Source organism: Echinops telfairi, unplaced genomic scaffold (assembly GCF_000313985.2).
Source record: "Echinops telfairi isolate 266 unplaced genomic scaffold, ASM31398v2 ScPeMD7_7465;HRSCAF=8503, whole genome shotgun sequence".
Lineage (NCBI taxonomy): Eukaryota > Metazoa > Chordata > Mammalia > Afrosoricida > Tenrecidae > Echinops > Echinops telfairi.
The window spans coordinates 7,342,360-7,348,608 of NW_022111365.1; positions in this window are offsets into that span (position 1 = coordinate 7,342,360).

Here is a 6,249-nt window from a genome sequence, read left to right on the forward strand (position 1 = left end):
TTTTTTTGCAACGGATGATGGCTACTTTTGCTGGCAGCTGAAGAGCCTGTAAGAGATTGACTATTAATTTACTGTTTACTATGGGGGACCCTTTGGTAGTCAGAAAATCCCCATTCCTTCTAGATAGTGGCATGACAGTGAGCTATAAGGAATGCATAATTAGAATCAAAATATATATTAGCCGTTTTTTTTCCTTTAGCTAGATGGAGAGCTCAAGTGAGAGCAACAAGTTTCCCGTTTTGAGAAGTAGTTTTTATTCGGAGGCATGCAGCTTTCCAGAGTTGGTAAAGTGAGAGGATAGCATATGCAGCCTGCCATTGGCCCTGGGCATTTACAACAGAACTAACAAACAAAGTTAGATCTGGGTTAGGATAGATTGATCAGAGAGTCTGGGTCCGGGCAGTGTTAGTTCCTCAACTGCCTGGGGGCAGGAGTGACCACTAAGTTCCAGCTTAGGAACTGAGGCAAGAGGGTTGCTGGGTTCAAAGAGGGAGCCTGGTGCAGAGTTATGTTAGGGTTTTCGATAAACATGCGATAGATTTTCTGCAAGTGGCTTGGAGAGAGCAAAGACAGGACTCAGTGTGAGAGGAGGTCCTGCAGCCTGTGGGGATAGGCTTTCCCTAAGTTAACTTTAGGGCTCTTTTGGTGAGGGCGGTGACTGCCGCCAGGGCCTGGAGGCAGGGTTGCCAACCCTGACTGTCATATCTAGTTGCTTAGACAGACAAGTTATAGGGGATAGAGCAGGCCCCAGGGGCTGAGTCAGGAGTCTGACTGCTATACCTTGTTTTTTGCTTATGTAGGGTAAAAAAGGTTTGGCAGGGTTTGGTAGATGCAGGGGTGGGGGTGAAGGAGGGCATGTCAGAGTTTGTTAAAGGCAGCTTTGACTTAGAGTTAAACTCTGAATGGTGGGAGGTGGGGCACAGGCTTAAACAGATAGCAGAGGAAGGAGATAAGTGTGTTTTGGAAGGAGAGAGAAATTAAGGGAGTTTGGCTGTGTCTGCTTTAGATCTGTTTTAGGAGGGGGTTGCAGGTAAAGTTAAATGAATGCTGACAAGCTGGGTTAAGGGGGGTGGTGAAAAAGGTATAATGAAAGGGAGAATGTGGGACAGAAGAGTATAGGGGTCGGGAGCTACCGGGTGTATGGAGATAGCAGCTTCGTTAATGAGGTGCAAGTCCTGGACCAAGCGATAAGTACCATTTGGTTTTTTACTGGTAAGATTGGGGTGTTGCAGGGAGAGTTGGTAAGAGTAATGAGGTTGTTAGAAAGGAGGCATTGCATGCTGGGTTAACATTGGGAAGCAATGAGTTCTGTAGGGCCAGTTCTTCCAGGTTGGGTGAAAGAAGGGGAAGGAGCAGAGGTGCTGTGAGACCAAAAGTAAGGTGTAAGGAGGTTTCTAACTAATTTAAAATGTCTCCTCCCAACAGAGGGACCGGGCACAAAGGGATTCTAAGGAAGGAATGAGTAAAGGGCTAGTACACCTGGGGCAGGTAGGCTTGCCATCAATATCCATGACCGAGATTGAGGAAGGACTGCTTAGCCCTGGAAATGAGGACAGGTCAGAAAAGATAGCTTCTGTGTAAGAGGAAATTTACTCACCCAATACCTTGAGCAATACCCCAGGCTTGGCGAGGGGGACGGGGGTCCAGTCAGGGTCTCCTTAGACTTCGGCCAATTCCAGCAGGGCCAATAGTGGGGCAGGAATTGGAAGGACAGTCCCCCCACATGGAGAAGCAAAGGGCCTGTCGCTTTTCCAAGGACAGTCGGACTTCCAGTGTCCCCTTTGACCGCACGCTTGGTAGGGCTTGGTTAGAGCTTTAGGCCTGGGGCACTTCTGTGACCAGTGCCCTTCTCTGCACTTGAAGCAGGCACCAAGTGGTCGTCATTGTTCCCATACACCCTTGCCCCACGCTGCCCTTCTGGGCCTTGGGGGAATCACCAGCCACAGGTCTGCTACTAAGGCTTAGGTTCAACATTTACCTTCTGCCGGAACCAGGCATCATGGGCTGACTGCTTGCTCCTCAAGGCTGTTGAAACCTTAAATGCCATATTCGCTAAATGTTGGACCAGGGTTTGAGGGCCTTTCTTCAGCTTTTTTAAGCTTTTAATGGAAAACATCAGTTAAGCAGCTTAAAAAGGTGGCTGGATTCTAGCCAGGCTTTTGAGTGATCTTAAGATTATCAAAATGGACTCCTATATGGTAAATGGCTTGAAGCCAAGTCAGGGCACACTGAAGCATTTTATTATGGCGCATCTGTCCCTACCTGCTTGATTGTTAATTTGATAACTTTAACCAGGTTTTTTGTCTGGGAACCGCCTAGGTTAGGGTCAGTTAAGTGAACCTGGTTGGAGTGCTGCTGAACAGTGAGAAAAATGCATTCCATCTTATCTGCAGTTAGGGTGGAGGAAAGGATGACAAAAAATCATGCCAGGACAAATCATATGCTTGAGTTAAAAATTGAAACTCCTTAATATAGGTGGTGGGATCATTATAATGGAGCCTAAATGCTTTTCAATCTGAGATAAATCAGTGAGAGAGAAGGGAACATGAACCGGACCACTTTCTCAGTCCTGGCCACTTCCCAGAGTGGACAAAGGACAAGGGGGATTCTGTGATCGCATGTGCTTGCTAACTGGCTAGGCAAGTGCACACTCAGGTTCCTTCAGCGAGGCAGGTAGATCAGAAGAGGACGTGGGGGCCTCCAGATGGCCAGGATAGGGAGAGGGGTGAATAGGAGGGGAGACAAGGTGTTCAGGCAGGCCTGAAAAGGCAGACACCTGAGGGTGGGGTGCAGAAGCAGGAGAGGAGGAATTTTCTTTAGTCAAGAGGACTTGAGAAGGGGAGCAGGAAATAGAAAGGGGCGGGAGCTCAGAGGAAAGGAGGCCTGGACATACAGAATCTCAGACGATTTGTGTGTTTACTGGCAGAAATTGTGGAGATTTCAGAGGTTATTGAAATTTTAAGTGCAGCGATTAAAGTTGTTACTTCCTGGAGCTTTCTGACCCCTCCCTCCTGCCAGGCTCAGTGTGGAGACAGTGATTTGTGCTATGCTTTCCAATCTGGGGGAGGACTGTTAAACGCTGCGGGTGTTGGCTCAGAGGAGGCTGAGCAAGGAGGGAGCCGGAAAGGGGAGGGAGAGAGAGTCTCCAGAGAGTCTGAGGGGTCTGGCTTGGGGAGGGGGTGGGTGTCCCAGGCACAGCGCCTCAGCCTTTGGGAGTTGAGGGGGTAGTGGAGGAGGTGATGGTGAGGGACACCCAGAATATGGAGGAGGCCTTGCTGGGGCGCAGATAAGGAGTCAGGGGTACGGAGAGAGACGGAAGGGGAGTACTGTCTGGGCCTGATTAAGAGAGTGCTTGGCTAAGAGATCTTGAGCAGGGTGACTGGTAGTAGAGAGGGACGGGAGCGAAGAAAGAAAAAGACCTGAACATAAGGGACTTCTGATTATTTGAGGTTGCGGGGACCGTTAAAATTGAAAGTGTTATTTTCTGGCTAGCGCAACTCACTGTCCAATTGGTATTGAGGCCAAACTTGGTTACAGAAAAAGACCAGGCATTTAGGGCAGCGATCAGGAGTCAAACCCAATTCAGTAAGGTTGGCAGTAGGCACCCCAAAGGACTGTCCTTAGGGGGTTGGGACAGAAAACTTACTATTGTGCGTCAAACTGCAGGGGGTATGGACTGAGGAGAAGGGCGTTCCCTGGTCCCCGTTCGCACCCTTCAGTCAGGTGGTGGCCCGGTAACCCTGAAAGGCGTCCCTGTCAGAGCTAGGGGCCCAGTGGGAGAGTCCTGGATTCTCCGGTATGGTAAGGTTCCCTGGCACAGGCCTGTGGCTTTAACTGGCAGACAGGGACCTCGGATCACAGAGAGAGGCACAATGGAAGCCAAGGAGGGGGAGGGGAGCCTGGCTTTATGGCTGGTAAAAATGGAGTTTAGTTAGGCCTTTGTTCAGGGTGAGAGTAAGGGGAAGCAGAACATTTTAGAGAAAGCACTGCTGGGTCGCAGACGCAAAACACACAAACAGGTAGGAAAGGCTCAGACCCACTCTCTGTGTTCCAGTCCAGGCAGAAGGTGCAGTGACTGCTAGGAGTTTTGCTATCAGCAGGACTCCCAGGTGGTAAACACAGAGACAAAAGGCTGGAGGCGACATGAGAGACGGTAGACACGGAGAAAAGATGGACACTAGAAACTGACCTTATCATCGCACCCCTTTCAGGAAGACAGCTCCTCTTGGTACTAGGGTTATTTTCAGGGCTTTCAGCTAGTTAGCCTCCCGCGGACCTGATGTTTCCGTATGAGTTTGCTGGTCCTTGGTATCCAGAGCAACAAACAAGACAAACGAGGCAGAACCAACATAGAGAGAGATACTGACCAAAAGTAGCTCGTTCAGACAGACTTCGAGGTTTGAGAAGAGAGGAGGGGTGGGCTACGTTCCAGCCGAAGCAGGGCCAGGACAGCACGGAGCCCATGTCCCTACCTCTATCGGGTTTCAGCACTAATGTAAGGTGGAACTTAGGAACAGGGAGGAAGACAGACATAACTGACGGAACAAGGGAGAGCAGAAACAGAAATAGCTTTATTAAGGGTTAGGGGAGCTCCAGGACGAAATTCCATGACCTAGGCCAACAGGTCAGGGAAGTCGTGCTCAGAAGCTTAAAAGGGGTGGTGAGGAATGTATGGCAATTACCATATGGGGTCTGGAAACTGGGAGAATTGCTTGTGGACTCTGGGAGGCTTTCTTTGAACCGGGAACACCAGGCTTCACCAGTTATCTTCTCTGGCGCCAGCTACTGCTGCTGCTGCTGATCTCTGGGATGTACAGGGAAGCACGTGCAGGGCCCAGAACGGCTTCAGCTTAGTCCAAACAGGGGCTGCCTAGTTCAGACCCAGCCCCAACATTATATAGGCCTGGGTTAGCCATAGAGATCTCTCTCGCTGGGCTCCCCCTCCTCTCTCCTCTCTTCCCTGTCCTCTCTCCCTTGTTTCCTTTCCCATTCTCCTTTCCTTCCCCCCTCTCCACGTGGACCACCAAGTGGGGCTGAGTTGAGCAATGCTACCATGTAACATGTCTAACTGCATTATTATCTCTTCTATTGCTCATGCTCTCATTGACTTTAATACCATATTTATATCTCACAACTGTACAATTGTGCTTACTGAACCCGCGACTAGTGGTGGTGGGGCTTCCCCCCCCCCACCTTTATACTGCAATTCTGGAATATGTAGACCATGTAGTTCAGGTCAATGAAGGGGTCATTGATGGCAACAATATCCACTTTGCCAGAGTTGAGAGCAGGCCTGGTGCCCAATGTGGCCAAATCCTTTTACTCTGACTTTCACCATCATGTCTCTGGGATGTGACTGGGATTACTGTACATGGAAATGAGAAGATGCAGCTGCCCATCACATGGGGAGCAACAGAGACTGGGGGTGTATTTTTAACAAATCTATTTAGGTAGGAAGGTATAGGATTGGCATCATTGACTTGCTCATTGAATAAGACATGAAGGAGATGAGGGCTCAAATAGAGAGCAAATATTTTGAGAATGATTAGGGCAATAAATGTACAAATGTGCTTGACAAAATGAGTGTATGTATGGATTCTGATAAGAGTTGTATGAGCCCCCAGTATGAGGTCCCGAGGGAGTACAAACAATGGACTTTGGGGCTAGGACATGGCACCCCAATAAGACTCGTCCGGAAAACACTTCTAAAGGTCAAAAAACAGACCTTGAACTACTACTAACAGGCTTTTTTGGGTTTTTTTTTTCCTTTTTTCTCTTTTAAATTTTGTATGTTAATGGATTTTTTGTTTGTTAGCTTGTTGGTGCTGCTGCTGTCTTGTCGCCATGTTCTTATGTGCCACTTTGGTGCTGTGCTGTCAAAGCCATCCCCAATTTTATGCTCATACTAAAATATCTGCAGGTCCACCTAGATAAGAGAGGCTGGACAAAAAAAAAATGTGAAAAGAAAATAAACAGACCAATGGCCCCGGAGGGACATGAGAGTGTGGGAGGTAGGGGAAGGGAGGAGGTGTTGGCCAACCCAGGGACAAAGAAATGAGTGGTTCAAAACCAATGGCAGGGAGGGGATGAGAGGACTGGTAGGGAGTGACCAAGGGCAAGGTAACTGAGAGGAATTATTGAAACCAGAATAAAGGCTGAACATGGTAGTGGGACAGGAAGAAAGCGTAAGGAAATAGAAGAAAGGAGTAGGAGGCAAAGGGCATACATAGAAGCCTAAATACAGACATG